This window comes from Pteropus medius, unplaced genomic scaffold (assembly GCF_902729225.1).
Source record: "Pteropus medius unplaced genomic scaffold, Ma_sr-lr_union100, whole genome shotgun sequence".
Lineage (NCBI taxonomy): Eukaryota > Metazoa > Chordata > Mammalia > Chiroptera > Pteropodidae > Pteropus > Pteropus medius.
In genome coordinates, this window is record NW_024354502.1 from 23,503,650 (window position 1) to 23,513,919 (window position 10,270).

Genomic DNA, 10,270 nt, shown 5'->3' on the forward strand with positions numbered 1-10,270 from the left:
TGATAAATTTAGGGAAAAAATGAAGTGGGGAAGGGAGACAAGGAATATTGTGGGAGGTGGGTTGGGTTGTAATAATCAATAAGGTGGCCAGGGAGGGCTTTACTGAGAAGGCGATGCTTGATTAAAGACTTAAATGATATTGGGAAGGTGAGCAGTGTAGACATCTGAGGCCAGAAATGCCAGGCAAAGGGAGCAGTGCAAAGGTCCTGAGGTTGGAGCACACCTGGCATGTTTAAGAAACACCATGGAGGCCAGTGTGGCTGGAGCAGGGGAGTGAAGTGGAGTCGGGTTGGAGGCGACAGACTGGTTACAGCAGTCAGCTCCTGGACAGTCTTTTTACTTTGAGTAATATGGGAAGCCACTTACGGGTTTCAAGTGGTGGATAAAAGTATTTGCTGAATGAACAAAATAAAGTTTGCAAAGCACTTAATATAGTGCCTGAGACATAGTAAGTGCTCAATAAATGTTAGCTGTTATTCTTCATCATTGCACATAGACAATCTTTGGGTATAAATTTTATTTGGTGCCTGACAGGCAATTGTATTTTCTAATTATAATCTTTTGGTTGGTATTTCATCAATTGAATAGTGAGTTTCTTGTATCTTGTTAGTTGATGAATGTCGATGTGCTAAAAAAGGAGAATTAAGACTGATTTATATTTTTATTGTGATTCAGGTAAATATGGAATATGGAAGGTCAGTGGAAAAAATCATAGGAATATGTTCTACCTTCTTGAGACTTAAAACCAAACCATAAACAACACATGTACTTTATAGTATTAGTTCAAAATGAATTTATGCCATAAGGAATTTTCTTTCATCTATTCCGCTTAGAGCCTTTTGGTGGTATTATTTCAAAGCGTTCAGACTTCTGGATTTGATAATTTAGTAAATTATCTGTTGATCTCTTTAGCAAAGAGGAGTTGATTTTTAAATATTAGCTTAATTAAATATAGCTTACAATGGACATTTGATATTACTATCTTTGAAAGACATAGTCATATATACACAGAAATGAACATACCAGAGCCTGGTTACTGTTCATAGAGTGACTAAAAATATCGGGAGGGAAATGGCTCAATCCCCAAAGACATTACTTTTGCAATCCTCTTAGTATTTCACCCAAGGACCACAGGTGAAGGAAGGGCAGGAGGAGGCATTGGTTTCCTCCTAGCTCCTCTCAGCCATCCTTTGGTTACCAATTCTTTATTCTCATGTTAAAGAACATCTTCCTTTGGGGCTCAGCTACCCAGGTAGGCCTCACCTCCTTCTGGGGGTCATCTACTGGTAAGCTGGAGCTCATTCACTTCATTCATTGAAGATTGACGTGGAGCTTACTCTTTCAGGTAATGAAATCCACCACAATTCAGGATATTTGATATCTTATCCCAAACTTGGCCTTGCAATTCCTGAACTTCCCCTGACTTTCACTTCTAATCATTTACAGCCACCTGCTTCCTGGGCTGCATCTTCAATTACATTATCATTAGAAACAACTATTGAACTTTACTTTTAATTTTTTATTCTTTCACCCCAACGATCTGGTATTTTATTTTCCCATGGACTCACTGTCACTTTGCCTCTTTCTCCACACAGGGAGGTAGGCCATCTTGGGGTGTCAGAGTTCAAGCAGGGTGAGGTGAGAACACACATGAGGGGGTGGTGGGTCTGGCAACAGGTGTCAGAGCCCGAGCAAAGTAGGATGCACAATCATATGATAGGGTCACGGTACGTGGTGTCAGAGCCCAAGTGAGGTGAGGAAGGCGTCTATGTGAGGGGGAAGTGGCACCTTGGCATTGGGTATAGGAGTCCAAGTGGGGTAAAGGGAACATTTATATAAGAGGGCAACCTGGCAGGAGGTATCAAGGCCTGAGAGGGTGAGAAGGGTGTCTGTGTAGGCAGGTGTAGTCAGGGGATGGTAGTGATGGGGTATTACATATAAGGAGTGTTCAAATAAGTATATTGAAGATAGTGGAAGCAAAGTTTCTCGCTGTCAGAGAAGAAAAAATTGATGAATCCTGTGTAGTTGGTTCAAAATTAAAGATATCACTATGAGTTCATAGTTTTCAATATACATAGATACATATAAAAATAAATATATGTGTGTGTGTGTGCACGCATGTGTGTATACATACATATTCCCTAACTCTGTCACTCGAGAGGGCCTGGTTGCAATACACCCCAATAGCAAGAACACATCTAGCAGTTAAATCTTGATTCCAAGTATTACTCTACACTAAAAAGATCCAGAATTCCTTGGAGAAATAGCCAATTTCAGGGGTAGGGCAGGAAAAGTACAGGATGAGCCTGAAATATCTTCTTGTGCCAAAGGACACAAAAGCCAGCTTGATAGTAATGGATTAAAATCTGTTGAATAAAATAGAACCATGAATCAATATAAGTAAATCAATAAATTGAAATATTGATGAAGAATAGAATATGCATAATATCTAAGTACCCTAAAAAATACATAATAATTACAGAGAGGAAATGTATAACTTGACAGTGAAGTCTGGCAGATACCACTTTAATCTAGTGATGAAAGTTAATTATCACCAATAATAGATCCTGACGGGATGTGGTGAGAACAACACAGCCTCACTTCTGTGATATTCCTGACAAAGATGAACTATAACCTGGATCCAATCACAAGGAAACATCTAATACACAGACATTTTCTCTCTCTCTCTCTCTCTCTCTGCTTCTTTCTCCATCTTTCTCTATCTCTATCTCATACACACCTTAGGAGATGTGTTTTGTCATTGACTTCTTTAATGTGCTAAAACATTTCAACTCTAGAACTTAATCTTATAGAAGTTTTGAAAAAATAAGGCTCCAAACATCCTTTCTAACTATCTATGCACATTACTTATAGAATGTAGTCTAAAAAAAAATCTATGGAGTCTGAAATTCACTTAAGAAAGAAATGTTCAGATATTTATTTTTTTAAAAGTGAAACAAATGACAAAAGTATTGCTTTCACTTGTAAGAAATAAAAGAGCCACAAGAGAAGAAAGTCAATTTGCTTGGTAAATATATATGTAAATTTTCATGATATATTAACATCGTATGCAGCTTAATTAAGTGACCATCAAAATACTAAATCTTTTATGTATACTCTGCACTGTCTGAACCAAAGTCTCAAATTGGCTAGGGTCTGTCACGGAGGACTGTGCCCCTTTTTTCTTTGTAAGCATGTGAGACTGTACTTCTCAGATTTCTTTCACTAATCAGACATGATGAATTTGAGGTGGTGGATGAAAAAAAGTTCTTTGTGTATAGAATTCATTGTTCAACTGTTTCCTCCTGGAAACACTTTCTTCTTGAGTTTCTGAGACACCTTCTCTCCTGGGTAGGTCTCCATTTCTTTTGCTGATGCCTCCTCCTCCCAGCTGACCTTTAATGGTGAGAATGCCTCAGGATCACTCCTCATTCCTCTGCTCTAGCTACACCCTCCTGTGAGGTGGTGTCTTCCAGTCCATTACTTTATATACTCATGGTATTTGAATTTTGATTGTCAGACTAGATCTCTTCCCTGGTCTCCAAAGTCGTATATCTACATTTTGACTTAACCTCTCCACTTGGATATTTAATAGGCATAGCAAACTTATTGTGACAGACATAGAACTATTGATTTCCCCATCACCCCAACCCATTCTTTGCCTCCACAAAGCCTTTCTCACTTGAGTTAGACGTATCATCATCCACCATTTTTATTTGGTACCTCTGACTAAAAACTCTTGAGTCCTACTTGATTCTTCTTTCTTCCTTACAATTCACAGTCAATCCATCAGTATTTCCATCTTTGCCTTTAAAACATATCCTAAGTCTGACCACTTTTCACTCTTTCCAATGTTGCAACCTGGTTCAAGACACCTAGACCTGGACTACTGATCTTTTGGCTTCTACTCTTTCTCTACATAACATCCAGAGTAATCTTTGTGGAGCATAAATTAGGAACTATCATAGCTTAAAACACTCTCATGGCTTCTAGTAGCAACAAGAATAAAACCCAAACTCTTTATCATGACCTACAAGGGTTCATAATCTGGCTCTTAAATTCTCAGACCTCATTTTTTCTTTTATTCCCCTCTTGTTGACACTGCCTGTATTAGTTTTCTATTGCTGCTGTAACAAATTATCACAAACAATAGTGGCCTAAACAATACAAATCTACTCTCTTACAGTTTCTGGAGGTAAGAGATCCTAAAATCAAGGTGTTAGTAGGGCTGCATTCTTTCTGGAGGCTCTAGGTGAGAATCCGTTTCTTTGACTTTCCTAGCTTTCAGAGGCCATCTATATTTCTTGGCTGTGAGTCCATCTTCCACGTTCAAAGCAAACAGTGTAGCATCTTCCATTCTCTCTCACTGACCTTCCTGCCCCCTCTTATAAGGACCCTTGTGAGTGCATGGGGCCCAGCCAGATAATTCAGAATAATCTTCTCATCTCAAGATCCTTAACTTAATTGTATCTGCAAAGTCCCTTTTGTCATTAAGATAACATATTTATAGGTCCCAAGGATTACGATGTAGACACCTTTGGGGGATGGGGACATTATTCATTATCCAGCCTACTAGGCCACTCTGGTCCTACTGACCTGCTTCTGTCCTTAATCCCACCCAATTTATTCCCATCTCAGAGCCGTTGCATTTGCTGTTTCTTCTTCTTAGACCGTCTTCCCTGGTTGGCTGATTCTAACCCAAATGCCACTCTTTAGGGAGGCCTTCCCTGATCATAGGCTCTGTACCTATCGCTCTGTCTTATATTACTCTATTTTATGTTCCTCATAGCTCTTATTTGTTCCTGAAAATATCTGATTCATTGTTAGAAGAGAACATTTTTTCCTCCACTCCTCTGATTTCCATGAGGGGGCATTTCCTCAATGCTCCTTGCCTTTTGCTCCATCCCATTCTCTTCCCTACAAATGGGATGTGGGTTATCTGAGGAGAGAGTTAGAAGAGGAGCTGGACATGAATAACAGACACGCTGCTGCCTTCTCTTTTGGGATCTGTCTGCCTGCAGAGAACACTTGTTCCCAATTGTTTTCAGCCATATATAAATAATAAAGGCTCAGTAGCGTGGGAACACCCACCTATGGGGATCCAGCATCTTCTGTGACTGGGTGGCTGAGTCTCCAGGGAACTGGGCAGGGAAATGGGGTGCTGTTTGTTGGTGTTCACTCAACTTCCCCAACAATTTTGTATTTGAGTGTTCGATGCTTCTCTTCCCTTCTGAATGGGGTCCTCGAGGGTGAGAAGCGAACTGGCCTTTTCCTCTGCTTACAATATTCTCACTGCCTAGGATGGTGCTTGTCACAAAGAATGTACTCAAATCTTTATTTACTACATAAGTTTCATGTTAAAATACAGTTGCCACTGACTCTTAGTTGTGAATTCGTTGGAGACTTACTGTGCTATAAGTCAAACTAACTGTGAGGACAAAGGCAACTTTTTGTTTGAAGTTGCCCCTATTAACCCACAACTTATTTTAAAAAAGTAATAATACTTTTCATGAAATGTGTTTTTAAAAAAAGCCTTTAGACATTATTACATCTATTTTAAAAAGCAGGGTATTAGGTGATTTTTTTCACACAACTCACATTAACTTGATATCTTTCATAATTATCATTAATATTTTAATTTGTTAAGTTTAGATGTATTTAAGATTTCTACCATCATAGCATTTAGTGTAGTCTAGAATGTAAAATAGAACATGTGATATTTCAAGATTTTCAGATATTTTATAATCAATTATTTAGCAGGCATCATGCAACTACTGTATCCAATGCATTGTGCTGGACATGGGCTCACAGAGATGAATAACATGCACCCTCAACCAGTGAGCTATTGGAAGATAGGGCTATGAGACAATATTAGGGCTTACTATGTACCTAACACTGTTCTAGAGGCTCTTGTTTTTTTTTTTTTAACGCATTTTAATACTCACAACAAGTCGCTGAGTTAGTTACTATAACATTTCCTGCATTTTATTGAATATATAGTAAACAGCCTTGGGAAATATCCACTATCTCTTTGGAGCAAAGAGCAGTTTCCTAAATTCAAGGTTTCTCTCCTGTAACCACACTTCATGTGCAGCTGTCATCTGGCCCCGTGGGAATTGGGCTCAAGGAACCAGCACAAAACATGCTGATACCCTGGCTACTGTGGTTGTTGTCAGTAATAAACTGTCTTTTGTGAAAGAAGAATAACAAAATGAGGTTGATATTATCAAAAGGTAAATCTAAAATGGAGCTGGGAGGCCTCCAGGGTGCTGAACTAAAATATCCCCTCCATGTGGAACTAAACTTTCGGACTGGGCTAAACCAAATGATTACATCTTGATACAGTTCATAAAATTGGCTCTGCATCACTGAGCTCTTTATTAAGAAATAAAATTTTCACTTAGCAATAGATATGTGCAATCAGTCATGCATAGCACAGTGGTCTGCTAGCCTGCACCAATCATAGCTTTTTCAAAATGATGTGTGTGACCTTTTTGGAAGCCTCCTTTTTTTCTGTCTTGATAAATTTGTCTCTTCCTTTCCCCCTTATAACACAGTTGAGTTTCTACCCAAATCTGTGTTTGAAGAATTGCAATTCCTAACTCTCTCCAATTAAACTTTTTCTCGCTTTGTAGTTCTTGGTCAAACTTGATTGACACCTTCATCTCTGACCCAAGAGTTTTATATCTTTTACCAGCATTCATGAAATGATGGCAGGCTAACTTGCTAATTTGCAAGCAGGGTAACATCTTAAAGTGTTCACAGTTCTTAATGGTCATGAATAAGGAAATTGAAGGTCAAAATTGTTCAATAGCTTGCCAATAAATGGTGGAGGTATGATCCAAGCTAGGTGAGTTGATGAGCTTAGTTTTAGGCATGTGAGTTTTGAAGTACCTTGGGTCATCCAACTGATGACATATCTGGTACATATCTGATCATATATGAAGATACCCAAGACATAGATTCACATTTGGAAACCAGTTATGTAAATGTTGCTGAGATGATGGAGTGGGAATAGAAGGTGTAGAATCCTCTTTCTAGAAGTTTGATTATGGAGAGACAGAGATAGGTTGGATGCTAAAGAAGAACTTAGAGGCAAGATCACTTATTTATGAAATTTTAATTTGGGGTAGACTTGAACATGTAAAAATATTGTTGAGAAAGAACAACTAGCAAGCATGAGATTGGAGGTAGAAAAGAGAGAGGGGAAAGTTGATGGAGCAAGACCTCTAAGGAAACAGAAAATGATGGAACCCCAGATTATACCTTTCTGATTGAGGTAGGAGGGAAGGAGGGAAAGATGGGTAAGGTGCTGATATGTGTGTAGATGAGAATAGCATAGAAAGTTGAAGGAGCCTTTTTCTAAAATTGGCTAGGTCACTGCTGAGAGGAATGTGGGAGGTGTTGGGGCTGGGAGCTCTAGAACAGTGTAATTTAGAAATAGCTGTAGGAGGAACAGAAGATGGAGCTGTCTGTAGACCATTGATTCTCTGTGCCTGATCTAATGCCTTGCACATAGTAGGTACTCATTATAGTGAATTGAAGTAATAAGTATATACATGTCAAAGAATTCTTGGACAACACTGAGGTGTTTATTGAGTTCAGAAACCACCTTTCTGCAGAGGTCATTTTCTGAGATGTTGAGTTAAATTGAGTTACGAGCAGGGAGCAGTATCATATTTGGTGACTGCTTATAGACACTAAGTGGGTAGGGCTCAGCCCAGTTGCTGAGAGATGGCAGGACAGTTGATTCCAGGGCACAGGCAGGGCCAAAGTGGGGATCCATTGAAATGGAGAAGGAACAGTATAACTTGAGAGCTCTCCCTTGACCACTATGGATGCCAAGAGGTTGAAGCCTGGCCACATCTGGATTCTAAGCACATTATAGAACATACGAGAATTGTTTAAGTCATGATATGATCTGAGAATAAATTCAACAGTATGACCTCGTTCTAAATGGGATCAGTTTTTATTTTTAACATATTTATGCAATTGATGTTCAGGCTTCTAAGAGAATGAGATAAATGGATGAAGGTCAATAAAGGGGGTGGGAAAAATAGCTCAAAATAAGACAGAGGGGATTCCATTTTAAAAGAAATGTGTTTGTGACCAGCTAGAAAATGATCTTAATGGTTGTAAATAGAGAATAGTCTTAAAGGAAGATTTAAATAAGTTTCCATTACTTGGCAATGTTTTTAATTTGGTTACATCTGACAACAACAGAGGAGGGCGAAAGCCAAACCGTATTAACTAAAACTAAACTAAATTAAAACCACTTTTGAGGCATCTGAAGATTTTGATCTTGGAGAGTAATTGGATTTTGTTTTGGTTCACAAAAGTCAGTAGGCAGGGCAAAAAAAGCACTGACCTACAGCAAAGCAGTGGCCTTCCAAGCAGTGGGTATTTGTTTCCATAAGAACAGTTTAGAAAAGACTCTACCAGCCTTCTAAATCTAAACTGGATGATGCTGTACAATTTAAATGTACGCGAACTTCCATCTACATGCTTTTGGCAGTTGTCCAAGGATATCAGCAGCTCATAGTCTTGATTTATAGTGAAGGACAGCGTGATAGTACATCCCAAGAGAGCTATTTATAGGATACTAGTGCATGTCATTTTCCTTAACTATTGTCTAATTGATCTCAATGTTTTTGGGCTCTGCCATTTATTTCAACATTAAATTATAGGTTTTTAAAACTAGACCATTGTGCCTGGCCATCTAGTGGTTTCCTATTACCTGCCACTGCTTGGGAAAGTCATCGGAGGAACGATAATGAGATCACTGGGGCAACCCCTTTTCAAGGCTAATTATTCCAGTATACTCTGCATTGCATTGTTATTTTTAACTTCGTAACATTAGTTTTTTCTTCCTAAGGCAACTTGAGTCTACTCAATTACCCTGACTGTCAAAAATGCAAATTGCAGTTTTATTTTTTTCTTATTTCCTGGGAAACTATAACCCTCATGTCCAGACCAATTTTCTCTTTTCTCTTTTTTGGTTTTCGTACAGAGCAAAGATTAAATCTGATTTCTGCAAGATGACATTGCAAGAGTAGGCTGGACATATTTTACATGTTTTCAGGTAGCCTGACTTCTGGAGGGGAAGGCTATTGGGAACGGTGGCATCATAGCCTCTTAACTCATCTTCCTGCTCTGCCATAACCCCTCTCCAATCTATTCTTAATCCAGCAGCCACGGTGATTCTGGTAAGGCATCAGTGGGTCATATCAGTCCTCTACCCCAAACCTACGGGCTCTGTTATCCCACTGCATCCCCATCTCTACTACTTTCACCTCAGTTGCTCCTCTTTCCCCACAGATTTTCTTGCTGTTCCTTGCACACACCAGGCGTGCTCCTGCCTCATGATATAGCCCTTGCTATTTTCTTATCCTTCAACGAGATATCTAGATATTCCCCTAGACGCCCATATCGTTTGCTCTCTTACATCTTAAAGTCTTTATTCAGTGAGGTCCTCCTTGATCATCCTATTTTAAACTGCGAGTCTCTCCCCCAGTCCCCACCTGGAATTCCCTCTTGCCTGTCCCTATGTAACTTTTCTCCTTAGCACACATCACTATCTATCTTACTGTGCACAATTTCTTTTTAATTTTTTCATGTCTGTTTCTCCCCGCTAGCATCTAAACTCCAAGATGGCAAGACATAGTGTGCATTTTGTCTATTGCTATATCCCTAGTGCTTAGAAGAGGGCCTTGAATGAATCAGGAACTGTGCTGTCTAACGAGTGGTTTGTTTCAGGAATACTTTATAAGGTCATCTCTTAATACCGCCTGGAGTATCCTTTATCCAGTGGTGTGCTGGTGGTATCTTTCCACAAATAGAAACTACAAGTACCCATAACCACTCCAGAAAAGAAACACAGAAGAATGCAATGGGTTTTTCATGTATGTCTCTTTTTTTGAAGACTTGAAAAATAGGTCATTCATAGTCTTTCCTATATAATTAAGAGCTCCATTAGCACCATTAGCAAGTTATTAGCAGTGATTTGGAACTAAGTATGTGTGTCATAATCTTTCCCCAAATAAAGGAAACAACTTTAATAGCTTTGAAATACACTTCGATCGAATTGGATCCACTTGGTTTTATGTTTTGCAGAAGAGATTTCTCCGCATTGGGGGATAATTTTTCAACTCATTCAATATTTATTAAGCATCTTTTATATTTCGAGCAACAATATTATGCTTGTAGTTGTTTCATTTATTAACTTCTTTCAGCAGTCTTAAATTGAAGAACCTAGTTTGCACTGAACCAG